This window comes from Hordeum vulgare, chromosome 4H (assembly GCF_904849725.1).
Source record: "Hordeum vulgare subsp. vulgare chromosome 4H, MorexV3_pseudomolecules_assembly, whole genome shotgun sequence".
NCBI lineage: Eukaryota > Viridiplantae > Streptophyta > Magnoliopsida > Poales > Poaceae > Hordeum > Hordeum vulgare.
Genome location: NC_058521.1, coordinates 14,834,458 through 14,859,178, shown reverse-complemented (window position 1 = coordinate 14,859,178; position 24,721 = coordinate 14,834,458).

Genomic DNA, 24,721 nt, shown 5'->3' with positions numbered 1-24,721 from the left:
ACTGCTGTCATCTGTTTCTTCTTCAGATGAGGAAATTGCTCTAGCCTTCAGTGCTCGTGGTCTGGAATAGCTTGGTCCATATAGATCTCTCTTTTCTTCTTGCTGGAATTCATGAGTATTTAGCCTTTCAAGAATATCAGCTGGATCTAGCATCTTGTAGTCTGGTCTTTATTGAATCATCAGAACTAGAGTGTCAAATGAAGGATCCAAGGATCTCAGCAGTTTCTTCACAACTTCGTGATCAGTGATGTCTCGAGCTCCCAGTGCTTGCAGTTCATTTGATATATCAGTGAGGCGATCAAAGGTGTCTTGGCAGCATTCATTGTCATGTCTCTTGAAGCGATTGAAGAGATTGCGAAGAATATCAACACGAGAGCCACGCTGGGTTGATACCCCTTCATTTACCTTGCACAATCTCTCCCAGATCAGTGTTGCAGATCCCAAAGCACTTACTCTTCCAAACTGACCTGGGCTCAAATAGCCACAGATTATGTTCTTCGCTTGAGAATCGAGTTGCTTAAATCTCTTCACATCAGCTGCAGTGACACTAGCAGAAACGAGGGGAACGCCAATTTCCACAATATACCAGAGATCATTGTCAATTGCTTGCAGATGCTGTTGCATTTTGTTCTTCCAGAAAGGAAAGTTCTTCCCTTCGTAGGTGGGACATGGTGCAGTCACCTTGAACATGCCTGCAGTCGACATAACTAAAACTCCAGGTGGTTAAACCAAAATCACACAGAACAAGGGAGTACCTTGCTCTGATACCAATTGAAAGTGCGTTATATCGACTAGAGGGGGATGAATAGGAGATTTTTAGAATTTCATCACTGAGGAAATTCCTTTTGAGGAAATTCCTCACTGATGACTAACTTACAGCGGAAACAGTTAAGGATCAGTTGTGCAATTGTTCACAACAGCAGTATTACAGAGTGAAGATTATGAAAACAGATTGCACAGCAAGCAGGCACGCAGAATACAGATGATGGTTAACTCAAGTGAAGACTTTGGGGTTGAGGAAATTCAGAGAAAGTCTTCAGCAAATTCTTCAAACAGTCATAGTGAATGTCATCAACACATAATACAGAGAATGTAAAGAGTTGAGGAATTAGAACCCGATTCTTAGTGAAGACTGTTGTTGATGACCCAGTTCCAACTGCTGTGACAGTTGTACATCTGGTTTGGAGCGGCTTGGTATTTAAACCAAAGGACACCCAGTCCCGGGACACACAGTCCCTACCGTATTCTCCTTGAGCTAAGGACACACAGTCCTCGCCCAACACTCGTGGTAAGTCTTCAGGGCAGACTTCCAAACCCTCACAAACTCGTTCACCCGGCGATCCACAATTGACTGCTGGATTGCTCTAGACCATGACGCCTAACCGTCTGGAGGATGCACAGTCCTCAAAGGAAAAAGGCTTCAGTCCCACACAGGAACAACTTCTTCAGTGATGCTCAATCACTAGGTTTGGTTTGTGGTTTCGGTGGGTGGTGTATTTCCTCACTGATGATTTACTCTCGAAAGCTCTGAGGAATTGGGTTGCTCTTATGACAAGTGTCAGTTTCTAACGGAGCAGCCAACCAGCTAGTGGTTGTGGGGGGCGGCTATTTATAGCCTGGGAGCATCCCGACATGATTTGACATTAATGCCCTTAAATAATATGACCGTTGGAGTGGATAAGATCAGTGACTTGGCGTGGCTTATCGAAACGGTCGGGACTCTCAACTGTGAGAGTCCTCATGTCACTCATATTCCTCACTTGAGGCTTTTGGTAGGATTTGGCTTGGGTTGAGCATCATGAGGAAATCCATTCCATAGTGTTACTTTGACCCCCTTTAACAGTACGGTGTTCCTATTCATCAAATGCGAAGAAAGTAAAACAGAAAACGTAAATCTTCACGCTTCAATTTCTTCAGAACGATTTTCTTCAGGAACCACCGATCTTCTCAATATCAATATCTTCATGAGGAATATCAATTTCATCGCAAATTCTTCGCGATTCATTTCTTCAGCTTCAGACCAATTTCTTCAACTGAAGACATATATTTTTAGGGGTCGATATTCTTCAAATATCTCAAACTCCTCAATGACTTATAGATCCTGTGTACACTTAAAAACACATTAGATACTTAACCTATAAGTCTTCAAACCACCAAAATCACTAAGGGGCACTAGATGCACTTACAATCTCCCCCTTTTTGGTGGTTGATGACAATTAGGTTAAGTCTTCAACAGGGATCAAAAATATGAAGTGTAAATACTCATTTGAGGAATTTGAAAACAAGATTCACAGAGACTCCCCCTGAAGATGTGCATACCTTGAGGATTTTGCTTTTATAGCATATGCACATTGATGATTTATATCATGGAGATCTCCCCCTGAATCTTGTATATCATGCATACATATAACATATCATATGAAGAAAATGAAGATGCATGATGGAAAATGGTATCTGACGAATTCCAGCATGCGTGCATTAAAACTTGAGGAATAAGCATGCGAAGAAAAACGTTCAAACAGCGTCAGAGTACCATCGGGCTTAAGTTACAACTCATTACATAAAAACTTCAGAAGAGCCAAGAGTTTGTAACTTAAATATAGTTCATAAGCCCCAAAAATAAATCCCGTTTGAAGACTAACTCTCAAGTTTCTCCCCCTTTGTCATCAAGGGACAAAAAGGGACAAACTGAGGACTAACGCTCGTGAAGACTTCATTGCTGGGCAGTTGATGAAGATCCTTGGCGCTTCTTTGGTGTAGTCTTCTTCCTTGGGCCTGTCGCGGTGTCAAGTTGTTCCTCATCAGATTCGGCGGTGCGAAAGGACGAGAAGGAACTGTCTTCAAGATCTGGCACAGGAATGGGCCTGAACTTCTTCTTGGGAGGCCACGACCAGTCAAAGTCCTGCTCAAAGTTCAATTCTTCAAGCTCAGTATGGGTCTTCAGATGTGCAAGGGTAGCCCAGGTGCGATCAAAAACCTCATGCAGATAGTGATGATTAAGCTTCACACTGTTCTGTGTCTCAGTGAGGGTTTTCACAATGGCACCAAACTGGCGTTTGACCCATTTGTGATTGTGATCCACCTTCTGATGAAGACTGAGAAGAAGTTCTGTGGTGGTTAGCACACGAGGAGGAACAGGGCTTGGCAGGCGCTGAACAGGATTGAGATTGTGCTGAGGAATGGGAGGGGAAACAACCATGGCAGATTCTGGGTTGAGGACAATGAATTCATTGTCAGGGGCGGGAACATTTTCTTCAGCAGTTTCCTCAGGATGAGGAATTTCTTGTTCTAGCTGAGCATCAGGCTGAGGAATTTCTTCATCCTTCTCAGCTTGAGGAGTTTGATCAGCTTGTTCAGTGGGAGGAGCCTGCTCAGACTGGACATTTTCTTCAGCTTGATTTTCATCAGCTGACTTTGTGGCAGAAGCAGATTCATCAGCTGCTGCAGCTGAGGCTTCAGTAGTCTCTTTCTGAGGAATATGAGATTGAGGACTGGCATCAATCTGTATTTCCTCATCAGTATGCTCCTCAGAGGCAGCATCCTTCATTTCCTCATCTGCCCTCGTAGTGTGGTCACCAACGACGACCATTTCAAATGAGGGTGCAACATTAAGAGGCACCAGGTCCAGTGGGGCAGATTCTTCAATTTCCTTGAGGCGTTTTGCCTCAATCTTTTCTTCTGCTGAGGAAGCTTTTCTCTTCTTCGCTTCCTTCTCAGCAGCCCTTGTCTTTTTCGCGTCTGATGCAGACGGGATTAACTTCTTCACCTTTGATGTTTTTGGGGAAGGTGTATTCTTAACAGATTCTTCATCTGGCAGTGAGGAACCAGCTGGAACATAGTCATCAGCCTGCTTTGGTGAAGCAGCTGGATCGGTAGCAGTTTCATCAGGAGCAGTCTCAGTGATGATTTCTTCAATGGCCGGATCATCAGCACGGCGCTCTTGGTATTGTTCCTCAGCTTGAGGAATTTCCTCCTCAACAGGAGATGCATCTTTTGGCTGTTCAACCAGGGGCTGAGGAGTTGGTGCTGGTGGGGGGTGACGTCTGTTGTAGTCATCAACAGCACTAGTGGCTAGCTTGATGAAATTGCTTTTGATGCTTGTTCGATCTGACAGTTTCTCACACTTGTCAGTCAAGACTTGCAGTTCTGCCTGGGTGGACACCAATGCTTCAGGCGTCAGTTTGAGAACATTCTGCCTGAGGAATTTCTCCTTTCTGGCCTTTGCAATCTTTGCCTGCTTGGCCTTCTGTTCCTTCCACTTGGCTTCGTTTATGAAAGTAGCCACCATGTGGCTGACACCAGGAGGAAGTTTCAAATCATCAATGGGTGTGTTTGGATCTTCATACCACACATTGATGAAATCGAGGAGGACCTTGGGGTCCATCGCTAGAGGAATAGCACTGCCTGATGCTTGTGCTACCCTTTCTTGTTTGTTCCTGATGATGGCTTCCAGAGTTTCATCATCATATTCTTCACTTCCCTCTGATGCAGACGGGACTGTGATGATTTTGCTTGGGCTGGGCAGAGGTGCAGGTTCAGTAGTTGCCAAAGTCTTCACATGGGGTGTTGAAGACTTTGTCTCCGAGCTAGTTGCAGCTGGGAGTGAGGAGCTGGAGCTGGCAGTCGTAGTCTTCACGACTTTCTTCTGTACTGGCTTTGGAGGTGGAGCTGAGGACTTTGGTGTAGATGCGATTGGTGCTGAGGGTTTTGGTGTGGACGGTTTTGGAACCGAGGGTTTTGGAGCTGAGGGTTTGGTGACTGAAGCCTGTGCAAACTTTTCTTGGGGTTTTGAAGCTTTTGCCTTTGCTGGCACAGACTTTGGTTGAGGAATCTCGGAGCCTGAGGTTTCTGCTGCTGAGGAATGAGTAGCACCGGAGGCAGCAGCTGAAGATTCATGAAATTTCTTCACTGTTGTTTCTGCTTGCTTCTTGAGCTTGGCCAGATGCCTTTCTTTTTCCTCTGGGTAGTCATCAAGTGTCATGAGACTTGAGGGATGAGCAACTTGATGATCCTCAAGTGGGGCCCTTTTGCCAGGAGGCTTCAAGGCGAATTTCTTCGCATACTTTGGAGTCACAAACCTGTACTCCTTCCACTCCTTTGCCCATCTACGTTCAATTTTCTGCAGCCTAATCTTTCTTTTAGGCATAGTCTCAGGTTCATCATCAGGCGTGCAGTAGTCCAGGTATATGTCATCAGGAATGTCCACAGCTGTGTTCTGCTCCAGTTTCTTTCCTCCCCTCTGTTTCCTTTCTTCCTCCATTTTCTTCAGACGAGGAATTATCTGAGGATTTTGAACTCTTGAGGATTCTGATGAGCCTTGAAGAGTTTCTTCCAGAAACGCTGCAAATGAGTTAATGTGATGAGAACCGAGAGATTCATCAGCTGACATGTGTGTACCTGTGAACAGAGTATAGTTGCGAGGAATTTGGAGAGGTCATATGCGTTCTCAGATTTGAAGAAAATGAAAAGTTTGACAGTTTGAGGAATATAACCAGTGGTTGAGGAATTTGCTTAAGCATTCTGTTCTTGGGTTCCAGAGTTGTACAGATCCGAAAATTCGCACAATTGAGGAATCTCGTGAAAATCTTAGATGCTTAGCTAGTTCATCAATGATTGTGGTGATGGATAGTGTGTGAGGAATCATGTGCGCATCGTATCTTGAAGAAAAACAGATTTCACAAGGGAGAGGTAAAATTTTAGATCTAATATGTTGTAAAAATGGGATATAATTACCCTGGAAGGTGCGAACGAAGAACAGAAAAAGGTGGTGTTGGAGAGGTTCTTCGGTCAAGTGTCCAATGCACCCTAACTTGGCAGCAGAGGACGTCTACGGCGGCGGCGGACGTAGATGTTCCGTCTCCGGCGTGATCCTGGCGGCGAGAAGGTTGAGGCAGTGAAGCTCTTCCTTGCCGGCGTCAAGACTTCCAGCGGTGGCGCTAGGGTTCGGTGTGCTGTGGCAGGAGAGCGATGAGGCGAAGAAGATGATACCGAGGGGGTTAAGGACATATTTATAGCCCGAAAGTTACTGTTTGGCGCGAAAGTTTCGGACCGAATAGCCCTTGCCTCTACGTCTTCGCAGGACACGTGTAGCTCCCGTACGATGCGGTGGAGATAGTGGAGATCGTGGCTATCCAATCGTGGGAAGTGGGGGTTCAGTTACTGTTCCTTTGAAGAAAATAATTTTTCGAAGATTTGAGGATTTTCATTACAAAATCATGAGCTGACAAGGATGCAGTGAGGATTTTGAACAAAGTTTCAAGTAGAACGCATATGAAGAATTGAATAGACCGGATAAGTATAGCATAGAGGGAAAATAGGGTCCGATCACATTCACTTAGCAGAAACATCAACTTGAAGAAATAGCAATAAGTGAATGCTGTTGAGGACTAGAAATCACATTCTACCTAGGCAAATGAGAGTCATCAAGTGTTTTTGAAGATTTTGCAATAGATCATCACAATTAAGAACAGCTGTTTTGATGAAAAATGTATTGTGAGGAATTTGATCATTTGAAGAAAATCAACTTGAGGAATTTCACGTTGGGCGGTGGCGTTGCCCACCATATAAGAATGTTGATTACAGACGCCGCGTACCATTGTCGTAGGGCCCTGAGAATCAATTTCTTCGTTAATTTCTTCACATTCAGAGTGATTTTCTTCATTGGTTGAAGAAAATCGTTTCATCATGTGTTGCACATCTAAGTCATCAACTTTGCATAAGTGTTAGGATGTGTGCATGTTTTTACAAAACATTTGAAGACTCTAAGATATTTAGCTCACACCGCAACTTGCAAAACCTTTTCTCATCCAAGGGCTTAGTGAAGATATCAGCCAGTTGATCATCAGTCTTCACATGGCCGATGAGGATATTGCCCTTGAGGACATGATCCCTAAGAAAATGATGACGAATCTGGATGTGCTTGGTCTTCGAGTGGTGTACTAGGTTGTAGGCAATCTTGATAGCACTCTCATTGTCACAGTAGAGAGGCACATTCTTCATGTTGATGCCGTAGTCCTTGAGGGTTTGCTTCATCCATAGTAATTGAGCACAGCAAGAACCAGCAGCAATGTACTCAGCTTCGGCAGTGGAGAGTGATACGCAGTTCTGCTTCTTTGAGGACCAGCAAACAAGTGATCTTCCAAGGAAATGGCATGTGCCAGATGTTGACTTGCGATCCACACGGTCACCAGCATAGTCTGAATCAGAATACCCTACTAGATGAAGATTGGAGCCCTTGGAATACCATAATCCTAGTGTTGGTGTGTGAGCTAAGTATCGAAGAATATGTTTCACAGCCTTATGGTGTGATTCCTTCGGTTTTGCTTGAAAACATGCACACATGTAAACACTAAGCATTATGTCTGGCCTAGATGCACATAGATACAATAAAGAGCCAATCATAGAACGGTATACCTGCTGATCAAAATCTTTACCATTTTCATCAGTGCCGAGGTGACCGTTGGTAGGCATTGGAGTCTTGGCACCTTTGCATTCATGCATGTCGAATTTCCTCAGAACATCCTTGAGGTATTTCTCCTGTGATATGAAGATTCCATTGTTTTGTTGACGAATTTGAAGACCTAAGAAGAATTTCAGCTCCCCCATCATAGACATCTGATATTCTTCACTCATCATATAGGCAAATTCATCACTGTATCTTTTGTCAGTACAACCAAATATGATATCATCAACATAAATTTGACATACAAACAGTTCATTATCATAAGATTTTGTGAAAAGAGTTGGATCGAGTGAACCAGGTTTGAAGCCTTTCTTCATGAGGAATTCCTTCAATGTATCATACCATGCCCGAGGGGCTTGCTTGAGGCCATACAGAGCCTTTTTGAGTCTGAAGACTTTGTCTGGATTCTTTGGATCCTCAAAACCTGGGGGCTGAGCAACATATACTTCTTCCTCAAGCTTACCATTGAGGAATGCACTTTTCACATCCATTTGATATAAGATGATGTTATGATGATTAGCATAAGCAAGTAGAATTCGAATAGCTTCAAGTCTAGCAACAGGTGCAAAAGTTTCATCGAAATCTATTCCTTCAACCTGGGTGTAGCCTTGGGCTACAAGTCGTGCCTTGTTCCTCACCACTTGACCGTCCTCATCTTGCTTGTTTCGGAAAATCCACTTGGTGCCGATGATGTTATGCTTGCGAGGATCGGGTCGTTTGACGAGCTCCCATACATCATTCAGCTTGAATTGAAGAAGTTCGTCTTGCATGGCTTGGATCCACTCCGGTTCCAGAAAAGCCTCAGCTACTTTTGAGGGTTCTGTGATAGATACAAAAGAGAAATGCCCACAAAAGTTAACTAAGTGTGAAGCTTTTGAGCGAGTGAGAGGACCTGGCGCGTTGATGTCGTTGAGGATTTTGTCAAGTTCTACTTCATTTGCAATCCTCGGATGAGCTGGTTGAGGATTTTGTCTGGGCTGAGGAAGTGGTGTTGTTGCAATTTCCTCAGGAGCATCTTCTTGGTTTCTGTCAGCGATAGGGATTATTTCTTCTTCAATTTCCTCAGTGGGAACAATGTCTTCAGTAGGCTTAAGCTTTATCGCTTCCTCAGGGGACAGTTTATCTGGATCAGAAGGCAATTGCTCTCTTTGCGAGCCATTAGTTTCATCGAACCGCACATCTACAGTCTCAACAACTTTGTTGTGATAGTTGTTGAAGACTTTGTAGGTGTGCGAGTCCTTTCCATAACCAAGCATAAAACCTTCATGTGCCTTAGGTGCAAATTTTGAGCTATGGTGAGGATCTCTAATCCAGCATTTTGCACCGAAGACTTTGAAATAACTTACATTGGGTTTCTTCTCAGTGAGGAGTTCATATGAGGTTTTCTTGAGGAATTTGTGAAGATATACCCTGTTGATGATATGGCATGCAGTGTTGATTGCTTCAGGCCAGAAGCGACGAGGAGTCTGATATTCTTCAAGCATAGTTCTTGCCATTTCAACCAGAGTCATGTTCTTTCTTTCGACAACACCATTCTGCTAAGGAGTATAAGGAGCAGACAATTCGTGAGTAATACCAAGTTCATCAAGATAATCATCAAGACCAGTGTTTTTGAACTCGGTTCCATTATCACTCCTAATATGTTTAATCTTGATGCCGAAGTTCGTCGAGGCCCTTGAAGAAAATCGTTTGAAGATTTCCTGCACTTCAGTTTTATACACTATGATATGCACCCAAGTGTATCTGGAATAATCATCAACTATGACAAAGCCATATAGAGATGCTGCATTGGTTAGTGTTGCATAGTGAGTAGGTCCAAACAAATCCATATGAAGCAATTCAAATGGACGGGTAGTGGTCATGATGGTTTTGGAGGGATGCTTGGATCTGGTCATTTTCCCACATTCACAAGCACCGCAGAGATGATCCTTGAAGAATTTGACAGATTCGATGCCAATGACATGCTTCTTCCTTGCAAGTGTGTGCAAATTCCTCATGCCTGCATGACCTAGTCTTCTGTGCCACAGCCATCCTTCTGAGGTTTTTGCTAGTAAGCAAGTGGCTGGTTGAGGACCTGTAGAGAAGTCAACAATGTACAAATCCCCTCTTCTTACACCTTCGAAGACTTTGGATCTGTGAGATTCCATGATGACTACACATCTATATCTACCAAAGATAACAATCATATCAAGATCACAAAGCATCGAGACTGACATGAGGTTATAACCAAGGGATTCAACAAGCATCACTTTGTCCATATGCCTATCCTTGGAAATAGCTACTTTGCCAAGTCCCAATACCTTGCTTTTACCTTTATCAGCATATGTGATTTGCTTCAGAGGTGATGGAGTTAGTGGCATATTCATCGGTAGGCTTTTATCACCAGTCATGTGATGTGTGCAGCCACTATCGAGAACCCACTCAGTGTTTTTGGGTTTGTCATCCTGCAGATGAATTAGTACAGCTTACCATCTCATATGCTTCAAGTTTGAAGAATATGATACTAATTTCATCAGTTTAGTGATTTCATCACAACAGAAATGTAAGGACGTGTGAAATATTTCTATTTCATCAATCATTAGCTTGCGTCCTATCAAGCATTTCCTCAGGTCTCCAGCAAATTCTTCAGATGATGATTTTCATCTGGAGACCTGACCTGCAGAAGTGATTAGTTTGATTTCTTCACCACCCACATCTGAAGGGGTGGCAAAGCGTTCAACATCCTGCGAGCACCATATGAGAAAGGTTGCATTGAAGCTAATGCACTTCTCTTAACAGTAAGGGGGTTAAAGTACTCATATGAGTATGCAGAGAACTGGTTTGAGGATCTATGAACATAATGATTTGAAGAGTAGCGCTCATAATCATATTCCTTGTAGTTTCCCTGCATGTTCGACGTATAAGCACGGGTATGAGCATAGTTTTGACCAGTTGAGGATTTTGATCCTCTTGAAGACTTTGGTCCTCCTGAGGATTTTGATCTGGGGTTCAGATTTTTCAGAGGTGATGTCATGAGGACATTCACTTGAAGATTTTCAAGACAGCTTTTGGGAACCCAGATTTTCCTCAGAGGAGGGCCATTCCTGCAGTTAGTTCCAACATATCGAGCAAATACTTCACCAGATTGATTTTTGAACAGTTTATAGTTGGAATCAAATGACTCATCCGAGGAATAGGATAATTCACATGAGAAGCCAGTTAGATTAGATGGATCAAAAGGAGGCCCAATAGCAGCAACCCATGAGGTTTTGGGATACTGCTCAGGTTTCCAATAAGATCCATCAGCATTCAATTTCCTCTCAAAGGCAATTCCTTCTTTCCTCGGGTTCGTGTTCAAGATCTTCTTTTTGAGCACATCACAAAGGATTTGATGTCCTTTGAGGCTTTTGTACATGCTTGTCACGTACAATTCCTTCAACCCTGCATTTTCATCAGTGACATTTGTGTTTTCCTCAAGTGAGGAAATAGACACAACAGGTGCAGTTGAAGAATTTGTAGCAGTGGTAGCATTTGAAGATTCTGGTGAAGAATTAGCAGTTTCACGATCAATGCATTTAAGACATGGAGGAATAAATTCAACTTGACTACCGCTGATCTGTTGAGCTAGTAATGAATCATTTTCCATACGAAGATCATCATAAGACATCCTCAGCTTCTCAAGATCAAGCTTCCTTTGAAGAAATTCGTAGGAAAGCTTCTCATGATCAGTGAGGAGTGTATCATAACGATCCTGAAGAATATCAAATCTAGACTAAAGATTTTTTATGTCATCAGCGAGGATTTGATTAAGATTCATTTCTTCATTCAACAGATCTTCACTTTTGTCTAGCAGTTTTTGAAGCTTTTCCAGAGCAGTTTGTTGTTTAGTGGCAATGATGGCAAGTTTACTGTAACTGGGTTTTTTGTAATCATCATGTTCACAGTCACTTGAATCAGAGGAGGAGGCATTATGTGATACCTTTGAACCTTTTGCCATGAAGCAATAGGTTGGAGCGAAGTCATCGGCATAGTCATCAGTATGGATGGTGCACTCATTTTCTTCAAGATTGAAGATTGACTTGCTGACGAAATTGGTTGCTAGTGCAATACTAGCCTGTCCGGATTCTAAATCTTCTCCAGAGCCTTCTTCATCACATTCTTCTGATTCTGCCTCGGAATCCATTTCCTTGCCAATAAGTGCCCGAGCCTTTCTGAAGCTAGTCTTCTTGTGTGAGGAGGACTTTGAAGATGAGGATTTTGAGGATTTCTTCTTCTTCCTTGAGTCATCAGAACTGTCATCCTTGTATTTCTTCTTCTTTGATTCCTTTCCCCAGCGAGGACAATCAGCAATGTAATGACCTGATTTCTTGCACTTGTGACAGGTCCGTTTCTTGTAGTCCTCAGATGCAGATTCTGATTTCCTCATGTCTCTTCTTGATGATTTACCGAACTGGCCTCGTCGTGTAAATCTCTGGAATTTCCTCACAAGCATTGCAAGCTCCTGTCCAAATTCTTCAGGGTCACAACTGCTGTCATCTGTTTCTTCTTCAGATGAGGAAATTGCTCTAGCCTTCAGTGCTCGTGGTCTGGAATAGCTTGGTCCATATAGATCTCTCTTTTCTTCTTGCTGGAATTCATGAGTATTTAGCCTTTCAAGAATATCAGCTGGATCTAGCATCTTGTAGTCTGGTCTTTCTTGAATCATCAGAACTAGAGTGTCAAATGAAGGATCCAAGGATCTCAGCAGTTTCTTCACAACTTCGTGATCAGTGATGTCTCGAGCTCCCAGTGCTTGCAGTTCATTTGATATATCAGTGAGGCGATCAAAGGTGTCTTGGCAGCATTCATTGTCATGTCTCTTGAAGCGATTGAAGAGATTGCGAAGAATATCAACACGAGAGCCACGCTGGGTTGATACCCCTTCATTTACCTTGCACAATCTCTCCCAGATCAGTGTTGCAGATCCCAAAGCACTTACTCTTCCAAACTGACCTGGGCTCAAATAGCCACAGATTATGTTCTTCGCTTGAGAATCGAGTTGCTTAAATCTCTTCACATCAGCTGCAGTGACACTAGCAGAAACGAGGGGAACGCCAATTTCCACAATATACCAGAGATCATTGTCAATTGCTTGCAGATGCTGTTGCATTTTGTTCTTCCAGAAAGGAAAGTTCTTCCCTTCGTAGGTGGGACATGGTGCAGTCACCTTGAACATGCCTGCAGTCGACATAACTAAAACTCCAGGTGGTTAAACCAAAATCACACAGAACAAGGGAGTACCTTGCTCTGATACCAATTGAAAGTGCGTTATATCGACTAGAGGGGGATGAATAGGAGATTTTTAGAATTTCATCACTGAGGAAATTCCTTTTGAGGAAATTCCTCACTGATGACTAACTTACAGCGGAAACAGTTAAGGATCAGTTGTGCAATTGTTCACAACAGCAGTATTACAGAGTGAAGATTATGAAAACAGATTGCACAGCAAGCAGGCACGCAGAATACAGATGATGGTTAACTCAAGTGAAGACTTTGGGGTTGAGGAAATTCAGAGAAAGTCTTCAGCAAATTCTTCAAACAGTCATAGTGAATGTCATCAACACATAATACAGAGAATGTAAAGAGTTGAGGAATTAGAACCCGATTCTTAGTGAAGACTGTTGTTGATGACCCAGTTCCAACTGCTGTGACAGTTGTACATCTGGTTTGGAGCGGCTTGGTATTTAAACCAAAGGACACCCAGTCCCGGGACACACAGTCCCTACCGTATTCTCCTTGAGCTAAGGACACACAGTCCTCGCCCAACACTCGTGGTAAGTCTTCAGGGCAGACTTCCAAACCCTCACAAACTCGTTCACCCGGCGATCCACAATTGACTGCTGGATTGCTCTAGACCATGACGCCTAACCGTCTGGAGGATGCACAGTCCTCAAAGGAAAAAGGCTTCAGTCCCACACAGGAACAACTTCTTCAGTGATGCTCAATCACTAGGTTTGGTTTGTGGTTTCGGTGGGTGGTGTATTTCCTCACTGATGATTTACTCTCGAAAGCTCTGAGGAATTGGGTTGCTCTTATGACAAGTGTCAGTTTCTAACGGAGCAGCCAACCAGCTAGTGGTTGTGGGGGGCGGCTATTTATAGCCTGGGAGCATCCCGACATGATTTGACATTAATGCCCTTAAATAATATGACCGTTGGAGTGGATAAGATCAGTGACTTGGCGTGGCTTATCGAAACGGTCGGGACTCTCAACTGTGAGAGTCCTCATGTCACTCATATTCCTCACTTGAGGCTTTTGGTAGGATTTGGCTTGGGTTGAGCATCATGAGGAAATCCATTCCATAGTGTTACTTTGACCCCCTTTAACAGTACGGTGTTCCTATTCATCAAATGCGAAGAAAGTAAAACAGAAAACGTAAATCTTCACGCTTCAATTTCTTCAGAACGATTTTCTTCAGGAACCACCGATCTTCTCAATATCAATATCTTCATGAGGAATATCAATTTCATCGCAAATTCTTCGCGATTCATTTCTTCAGCTTCAGACCAATTTCTTCAACTGAAGACATATATTTTTAGGGGTCGATATTCTTCAAATATCTCAAACTCCTCAATGACTTATAGATCCTGTGTACACTTAAAAACACATTAGATACTTAACCTATAAGTCTTCAAACCACCAAAATCACTAAGGGGCACTAGATGCACTTACAATCTCCCCCTTTTTGGTGGTTGATGACAATTAGGTTAAGTCTTCAACAGGGATCAAAAATATGAAGTGTAAATACTCATTTGAGGAATTTGAAAACAAGATTCACAGAGACTCCCCCTGAAGATGTGCATACCTTGAGGATTTTGCTTTTATAGCATATGCACATTGATGATTTATATCATGGAGATCTCCCCCTGAATCTTGTATATCATGCATACATATAACATATCATATGAAGAAAATGAAGATGCATGATGGAAAATGGTATCTGACGAATTCCAGCATGCGTGCATTAAAACTTGAGGAATAAGCATGCGAAGAAAAACGTTCAAACAGCGTCAGAGTACCATCGGGCTTAAGTTACAACTCATTACATAAAAACTTCAGAAGAGCCAAGAGTTTGTAACTTAAATATAGTTCATAAGCCCCAAAAATAAATCCCGTTTGAAGACTAACTCTCAAGTTTCTCCCCCTTTGTCATCAAGGGACAAAAAGGGACAAACTGAGGACTAACGCTCGTGAAGACTTCATTGCTGGGCAGTTGATGAAGATCCTTGGCGCTTCTTTGGTGTAGTCTTCTTCCTTGGGCCTGTCGCGGTGTCAAGTTGTTCCTCATCAGATTCGGCGGTGCGAAAGGACGAGAAGGAATTGTCTTCAAGATCTGGCACAGGAATGGGCCTGAACTTCTTCTTGGGAGGCCACGACCAGTCAAAGTCCTGCTCAAAGTTCAATTCTTCAAGCTCAGTATGGGTCTTCAGATGTGCAAGGGTAGCCCAGGTGCGATCAAAAACCTCATGCAGATAGTGATGATTAAGCTTCACACTGTTCTGTGTCTCAGTGAGGGTTTTCACAATGGCACCAAACTGGCGTTTGACCCATTTGTGATTGTGATCCACCTTCTGATGAAGACTGAGAAGAAGTTCTGTGGTGGTTAGCACACGAGGAGGAACAGGGCTTGGCAGGCGCTGAACAGGACTGAGATTGTGCTGAGGAATGGGAGGGGAAACAACCATGGCAGATTCTGGGTTGAGGACAATGAATTCATTGTCAGGGGCGGGAACATTTTCTTCAGCAGTTTCCTCAGGATGAGGAATTTCTTGTTCTAGCTGAGCATCAGGCTGAGGAATTTCTTCATCCTTCTCAGCTTGAGGAGTTTGATCAGCTTGTTCAGTGGGAGGAGCCTGCTCAGACTGGACATTTTCTTCAGCTTGATTTTCATCAGCTGACTTTGTGGCAGAAGCAGATTCATCAGCTGCTGCAGCTGAGGCTTCAGTAGTCTCTTTCTGAGGAATATGAGATTGAGGACTGGCATCAATCTGTATTTCCTCATCAGTATGCTCCTCAGAGGCAGCATCCTTCATTTCCTCATCTGCCCTCGTAGTGTGGTCACCAACGGCGACCATTTCAAATAAGGGTGCAACATTAAGAGGCACCAGGTCCAGTGGGGCAGATTCTTCAATTTCCTTGAGGCGTTTTGCCTCAATCTTTTCTTCTGCTGAGGAAGCTTTTCTCTTCTTCGCTTCCTTCTCAGCAGCCCTTGTCTTTTTCGCGTCTGATGCAGACGGGATTAACTTCTTCACCTTTGATGTTTTTGGGGAAGGTGTATTCTTAACAGATTCTTCATCTGGCAGTGAGGAACCAGCTGGAACATAGTCATCAGCCTGCTTTGGTGAAGCAGCTGGATCGGTAGCAGTTTCATCAGGAGCAGTCTCAGTGATGATTTCTTCAATGGCCGGATCATCAGCACGGCGCTCTTGGTATTGTTCCTCAGCTTGAGGAATTTCCTCCTCAACAGGAGATGCATCTTTTGGCTGTTCAACCAGGGGCTGAGGAGTTGGTGCTGGTGGGGGGTGACGTCTGTTGTAGTCATCAACAGCACTAGTGGCTAGCTTGATGAAATTGCTTTTGATGCTTGTTCGATCTGACAGTTTCTCACACTTGTCAGTCAAGACTTGCAGTTCTGCCTGGGTGGACACCAATGCTTCAGGCGTCAGTTTGAGAACATTCTGCCTGAGGAATTTCTCCTTTCTGGCCTTTGCAATCTTTGCCTGCTTGGCCTTCTGTTCCTTCCACTTGGCTTCGTTTATGAAAGTAGCCACCATGTGGCTGACACCAGGAGGAAGTTTCAAATCATCAATGGGTGTGTTTGGATCTTCATACCACACATTGATGAAATCGAGGAGGACCTTGGGGTCCATCGCTAGAGGAATAGCACTGCCTGATGCTTGTGCTACCCTTTCTTGTTTGTTCCTGATGATGGCTTCCAGAGTTTCATCATCATATTCTTCACTTCCCTCTGATGCAGACGGGACTGTGATGATTTTGCTTGGGCTGGGCAGAGGTGCAGGTTCAGTAGTTGCCAAAGTCTTCACATGGGGTGTTGAAGACTTTGTCTCCGAGCTAGTTGCAGCTGGGAGTGAGGAGCTGGAGCTGGCAGTCGTAGTCTTCACGACTTTCTTCTGTACTGGCTTTGGAGGTGGAGCTGAGGACTTTGGTGTAGATGCGATTGGTGCTGAGGGTTTTGGTGTGGACGGTTTTGGAACCGAGGGTTTTGGAGCTGAGGGTTTGGTGACTGAAGCCTGTGCAAACTTTTCTTGGGGTTTTGAAGCTTTTGCCTTTGCTGGCACAGACTTTGGTTGAGGAATCTCGGAGCCTGAGGTTTCTGCTGCTGAGGAATGAGTAGCACCGGAGGCAGCAGCTGAAGATTCATGAAATTTCTTCACTGTTGTTTCTGCTTGCTTCTTGAGCTTGGCCAGATGCCTTTCTTTTTCCTCTGGGTAGTCATCAAGTGTCATGAGACTTGAGGGATGAGCAACTTGATGATCCTCAAGTGGGGCCCTTTTGCCAGGAGGCTTCAAGGCGAATTTCTTCGCATACTTTGGAGTCACAAACCTGTACTCCTTCCACTCCTTTGCCCATCTACGTTCAATTTTCTGCAGCCTAATCTTTCTTTTAGGCATAGTCTCAGGTTCATCATCAGGCGTGCAGTAGTCCAGGTATATGTCATCAGGAATGTCCACAGCTGTGTTCTGCTCCAGTTTCTTTCCTCCCCTCTGTTTCCTTTCTTCCTCCATTTTCTTCAGACGAGGAATTATCTGAGGATTTTGAACTCTTGAGGATTCTGATGAGCCTTGAAGAGTTTCTTCCAGAAACGCTGCAAATGAGTTAATGTGATGAGAACCGAGAGATTCATCAGCTGACATGTGTGTACCTGTGAACAGAGTATAGTTGCGAGGAATTTGGAGAGGTCATATGCGTTCTCAGATTTGAAGAAAATGAAAAGTTTGACAGTTTGAGGAATATAACCAGTGGTTGAGGAATTTGCTTAAGCATTCTGTTCTTGGGTTCCAGAGTTGTACAGATCCGAAAATTCGCACAATTGAGGAATCTCGTGAAAATCTTAGATGCTTAGCTAGTTCATCAATGATTGTGGTGATGGATAGTGTGTGAGGAATCATGTGCGCATCGTATCTTGAAGAAAAACAGATTTCACAAGGGAGAGGTAAAATTTTAGATCTAATATGTTGTAAAAATGGGATATAATTACCCTGGAAGGTGCGAACGAAGAACAGAAAAAGGTGGTGTTGGAGAGGTTCTTCGGTCAAGTGTCCAATGCACCCTAACTTGGCAGCAGAGGACGTCTACGGCGGCGGCGGACGTAGATGTTCCGTCTCCGGCGTGATCCTGGCGGCGAGAAGGTTGAGGCAGTGAAGCTCTTCCTTGCCGGCGTCAAGACTTCCAGCGGTGGCGCTAGGGTTCGGTGTGCTGTGGCAGGAGAGCGATGAGGCGAAGAAGATGATACCGAGGGGGTTAAGGACATATTTATAGCCCGAAAGTTACTGTTTGGCGCGAAAGTTTCGGACCGAATAGCCCTTGCCTCTACGTCTTCGCAGGACACGTGTAGCTCCCGTACGATGCGGTGGAGATAGTGGAGATCGTGGCTATCCAATCGTGGGAAGTGGGGGTTCAGTTACTGTTCCTTTGAAGAAAATAATTTTTCGAAGATTTGAGGATTTTCATTACAAAATCATGAGCTGACAAGGATGCAGTGAGGATTTTGAACAAAGTTTCAAGTAGAACGCATATGAAGAATTGAATAGACCGGATAAGTATAGCATAGAGGGAAAATAGGGTCCGATCACATTCACTTAGCAGAAACATCAACTTGAAGAAATAGCAATAAGTGAATGCTGTTGAGGACTAGAAATCACATTCTACCTAGGCAAATGAGAGTCATCAAGTGTTTTTGAAGATTTTGCAATAGATCATCACAATTAAGAACAGCTGTTTTGATGAAAAATGTATTGTGAGGAATTTGATCATTTGAAGAAAATCAACTTGAGGAATTTCACGTTGGGCGGTGGCGTTGCCCACCATATAAGAATGTTGATTACAGACGCCGCGTACCATTGTCGTAGGGCCCTGAGAATCAATTTCTTCGTTAATTTCTTCACATTCAGAGTGATTTTCTTCATTGGTTGAAGAAAATCGTTTCATCATGTGTTGCACATCTAAGTCATCAACTTTGCATAAGTGTTAGGATGTGTGCATGTTTTTACAAAACATTTGAAGACTCTAAGATATTTAGCTCACACCGCAACTTGCAAAACCTTTTCTCATCCAAGGGCTTAGTGAAGATATCAGCCAGTTGATCATCAGTCTTCACATGGCCGATGAGGATATTGCCCTTGAGGACATGATCCCTAAGAAAATGATGACGAATCTGGATGTGCTTGGTCTTCGAGTGGTGTACTAGGTTGTAGGCAATCTTGATAGCACTCTCATTGTCACAGTAGAGAGGCACATTCTTCATGTTGATGCCGTAGTCCTTGAGGGTTTGCTTCATCCATAGTAATTGAGCACAGCAAGAACCAGCAGCAATGTACTCAGCTTCGGCAGTGGAGAGTGATACGCAGTTCTGCTTCTTTGAGGACCAGCAAACAAGTGATCTTCCAAGGAAATGGCATGTGCCAGATGTTGACTTGCGATCCACACGGTCACCAGCATAGTCTGAATCAGAATACCCTACTAGATGAAGATTGGAGCCCTTGGAATACCATAATCCTAGTGTTGGTGTGTGAGCTAAGTATCGAAGAATATGTTTCACAGCCTTATGGTGTGATTCCTTCGGTTTTGCTTGAAAACGTGCACACATGCAAACACTAAGCATTATGTCTGGCCTAGATGCACATAGATACAATAAAGAGCCAATCATAGAACGGTATACCTGCTGATCAAAATCTTTACCATTTTCATCAGTGCCGAGGTGACCGTTGGTAGGCATTGGAGTCTTGGCACCTTTGCATTCATGCATGTCGAATTTCCTCAGAACATCCTTGAGGTATTTCTCCTATGATATGAAGATTCCATTGTTTTGTTGACGAATTTGAAGACCTAAGAAGAATTTCAGCTCCCCCATCATAGACATCTGATATTCTTCACTCATCATATAGGCAAATTCATCACTGTATCTTTTGTCAGTACAACCAAATATGATATCATCAACATAAATTTGACATACAAACAGTTCATTATCATAAGATTTTGTGAAAAGAGTTGGATCGAGTGAACCAGGTTTGAAGCCTTTCTTCATGAGGAATTCCTTCAATGTATCATACCATGCCCGAGGGGCTTGCTTGAGGCCATACAGAGCCTTTTTGAGTCTGAAGACTTTGTCTGGATTCTTTGGATCCTCAAAACCTGGGGGCTGAGCAACATATACTTCTTCCTCAAGCTTACCATTGAGGAATGCACTTTTCACATCCATTTGATATAAGATGATGTTATGATGATTAGCATAAGCAAGTAGAATTCGAATAGCTTCAAGTCTAGCAACAGGTGCAAAAGTTTCATCGAAATCTATTCCTTCAACCTGGGTGTAGCCTTGGGCTACAAGTCGTGCCTTGTTCCTCACCACTTGACCGTCCTCATCTTGCTTGTTTCGGAAAATCCACTTGGTGCCGATGATGTTATGCTTGCGAGGATCGGGTCGTTTGACGAGCTCCCATACATCATTCAGCTTGAATTGAAGAAGTTCGTCTTGCATGGCTTGGATCCACTCCGGTTCCAGAAAAGCCTCAGCTACTTTTGAGGGTTCTGTGATAGATACAAAAGAGAAATGCCCACAAAAGTTAACTAAGTGTGAAGCTTTTGAGCGAGTGAGAGGACCTGGCGCGTTGATGTCGTTGAGGATTTTGTCAAGTTCTACTTCATTTGCAATCCTCGGATGAGCTGGTTGAGGATTTTGTCTGGGCTGAGGAAGTGGTGTTGTTGCAATTTCCTCAGGAGCATCTTCTTGGTTTCTGTCAGCGATAGGGATTATTTCTTCTTCAATTTCCTCAGTGGGAACAATGTCTTCAGTAGGCTTAAGCTTTATCGCTTCCTCAGGGGACAGTTTATCTGGATCAGAAGGCAATTGCTCTCTTTGCGAGCCATTAGTTTCATCGAACCGCACATCTACAGTCTCAACAACTTTGTTGTGATAGTTGTTGAAGACTTTGTAGGTGTGCGAGTCCTTTCCATAACCAAGCATAAAACCTTCATGTGCCTTAGGTGCAAATTTTGAGCTATGGTGAGGATCTCTAATCCAGCATTTTGCACCGAAGACTTTGAAATAACTTACATTGGGTTTCTTCTCAGTGAGGAGTTCATATGAGGTTTTCTTGAGGAATTTGTGAAGATATACCCTGTTGATGATATGGCATGCAGTGTTGATTGCTTCAGGCCAGAAGCGACGAGGAGTCTGATATTCTTCAAGCATAGTTCTTGCCATTTCAACCAGAGTCATGTTCTTTCTTTCGACAACACCATTCTGCTAAGGAGTATAAGGAGCAGACAATTCGTGAGTAATACCAAGTTCATCAAGATAATCATCAAGACCAGTGTTTTTGAACTCGGTTCCATTATCACTCCTAATATGTTTAATCTTGATGCCGAAGTTCGTCGAGGCCCTTGAAGAAAATCGTTTGAAGATTTCCTGCACTTCAGTTTTATACACTATGATATGCACCCAAGTGTATCTGGAATAATCATCAACTATGACAAAGCCATATAGAGATGCTGCATTGGTTAGTGTTGCATAGTGAGTAGGTCCAAACAAATCCATATGAAGCAATTCAAATGGACGGGTAGTGGTCATGATGGTTTTGGAGGGATGCTTGGATCTGGTCATTTTCCCACATTCACAAGCACCGCAGAGATGATCCTTGAAGAATTTGACAGATTCGATGCCAATGACATGCTTCTTCCTTGCAAGTGTGTGCAAATTCCTCATGCCTGCATGACCTAGTCTTCTGTGCCACAGCCATCCTTCTGAGGTTTTTGCTAGTAAGCAAGTGGCTGGTTGAGGACCTGTAGAGAAGTCAACAATGTACAAATCCCCTCTTCTTACACCTTCGAAGACTTTGGATCTGTGAGATTCCATGATGACTACACATCTATATCTACCAAAGATAACAATCATATCAAGATCACAAAGCATCGAGACTGACATGAGGTTATAACCAAGGGATTCAACAAGCATCACTTTGTCCATATGCCTATCCTTGGAAATAGCTACTTTGCCAAGTCCCAATACCTTGCTTTTACCTTTATCAGCATATGTGATTTGCTTCAGAGGTGATGGAGTTAGTGGCATATTCATCGGTAGGCTTTTATCACCAGTCATGTGATGTGTGCAGCCACTATCGAGAACCCACTCAGTGTTTTTGGGTTTGTCATCCTGCAGATGAATTAGTACAGCTTACCATCTCATATGCTTCAAGTTTGAAGAATATGATACTAATTTCATCAGTTTAGTGATTTCATCACAACAGAAATGTAAGGACGTGTGAAATATTTCTATTTCATCAATCATTAGCTTGCGTCCTATCAAGCATTTCCTCAGGTCTCCAGCAAATTCTTCAGATGATGATTTTCATCTGGAGACCTGACCTGCAGAAGTGATTAGTTTGATTTCTTCACCACCCACATCTGAAGGGGTGGCAAAGCGTTCAACATCCTGCGAGCACCATATGAGAAAGGTTGCATTGAAGCTAATGCACTTCTCTTAACAGTAAGGGGGTTAAAGTACTCATATGAGTATGCAGAGAACTGGTTTGAGGATCTATGAACATAATGATTTGAAGAGTAGCGCTCATAATCATATTCCTTGTAGTTTCCCTGCATGTTCGACGTATAAGCACGGGTATGAGCATAGTTTTGACCAGTTGAGGATTTTGATCCTCTTGAAGACTTTGGTCCTCCTGAGGATTTTGATCTGGGGTTCAGATTTTTCAGAGGTGATGTCATGAGGACATTCACTTGAAGATTTTCAAGACAGCTTTTGGGAACCCAGATTTTCCTCAGAGGAGGGCCATTCCTGCAGTTAGTTCCAACATATCGAGCAAATACTTCACCAGATTGATTTTTGAACAGTTTATAGTTGGAATCAAATGACTCATCCGAGGAATAGGATAATTCACATGAGAAGCCAGTTAGATTAGATGGATCAAAAGGAGGCCCAATAGCAGCAACCCATGAGGTTTTGGGATACTGCTCAGGTTTCCAATAAGATCCATCAGCATTCAATTTCCTCTCAAAGGCAATTCCTTCTTTCCTCGGGTTCGTGTTCAAGATCTGCTTTTTGAGCACATCACAAAGGATTTGATGTCCTTTGAGGCTTTTGTACATGCTTGTCACGTACAATTCCTTCAACCCTGCATTTTCATCAGTGACATTTGTGTTTTCCTCAAGTGAGGAAATAGACACAACAGGTGCAGTTGAAGAATTTGTAGCAGTGGTAGCATTTGAAGATTCTGGTGAAGAATTAGCAGTTTCACGATCAATGCATTTAAGACATGGAGGAATAAATTCAACTTGACTACCGCTGATCTGTTGAGCTAGTAATGAATCATTTTCCATACGAAGATCATCATAAGACATCCTCAGCTTCTCAAGATCAAGCTTCCTTTGAAGAAATTCGTAGGAAAGCTTCTCATGATCAGTGAGGAGTGTATCATAACGATCCTGAAGAATATCAAATCTAGACTAAAGATTTTTTATGTCATCAGCGAGGATTTGATTAAGATTCATTTCTTCATTCAACAGATCTTCACTTTTGTCTAGCAGTTTTTGAAGCTTTTCCAGAGCAGTTTGTTGTTTAGTGGCAATGATGGCAAGTTTACTGTAACTGGGTTTTTTGTAATCATCATGTTCACAGTCACTTGAATCAGAGGAGGAGGCATTATGTGATACCTTTGAACCTTTTGCCATGAAGCAATAGGTTGGAGCGAAGTCATCGGCATAGTCATCAGTATGGATGGTGCACTCATTTTCTTCAAGATTGAAGATTGACTTGCTGACGAAATTGGTTGCTAGTGCAATACTAGCCTGTCCGGATTCTAAATCTTCTCCAGAGCCTTCTTCATCACATTCTTCTGATTCTGCCTCGGAATCCATTTCCTTGCCAATAAGTGCCCGAGCCTTTCTGAAGCTAGTCTTCTTGTGTGAGGAGGACTTTGAAGATGAGGATTTTGAGGATTTCTTCTTCTTCCTTGAGTCATCAGAACTGTCATCCTTGTATTTCTTCTTCTTTGATTCCTTTCCCCAGCGAGGACAATCAGCAATGTAATGACCTGATTTCTTGCACTTGTGACAGGTCCGTTTCTTGTAGTCCTCAGATGCAGATTCTGATTTCCTCATGTCTCTTCTTGATGATTTACCGAACTGGCCTCGTCGTGTAAATCTCTGGAATTTCCTCACAAGCATTGCAAGCTCCTGTCCAAATTCTTCAGGGTCACAACTGCTGTCATCTGTTTCTTCTTCAGATGAGGAAATTGCTCTAGCCTTCAGTGCTCGTGGTCTGGAATAGCTTGGTCCATATAGATCTCTCTTTTCTTCTTGCTGGAATTCATGAGTATTTAGCCTTTCAAGAATATCAGCTGGATCTAGCATCTTGTAGTCTGGTCTTTCTTGAATCATCAGAACTAGAGTGTCAAATGAAGGATCCAAGGATCTCAGCAGTTTCTTCACAACTTCGTGATCAGTGATGTCTCGAGCTCCCAGTGCTTGCAGTTCATTTGATATATCAGTGAGGCGATCAAAGGTGTCTTGGCAGCATTCATTGTCATGTCTCTTGAAGCGATTGAAGAGATTGCGAAGAATATCAACACGAGAGCCACGCTGGGTTGATACCCCTTCATTTACCTTGCACAATCTCTCCCAGATCAGTGTTGCAGATCCCAAAGCACTTACTCTTCCAAACTGACCTGGGCTCAAATAGCCACAGATTATGTTCTTCGCTTGAGAATCGAGTTGCTTAAATCTCTTCACATCAGCTGCAGTGACACTAGCAGAAACGAGGGGAACGCCAATTTCCACAATATACCAGAGATCATTGTCAATTGCTTGCAGATGCTGTTGCATTTTGTTCTTCCAGAAAGGAAAGTTCTTCCCTTCGTAGGTGGGACATGGTGCAGTCACCTTGAACATGCCTGCAGTCGACATAACTAAAACTCCAGGTGGTTAAACCAAAATCACACAGAACAAGGGAGTACCTTGCTCTGATACCAATTGAAAGTGCGTTATATC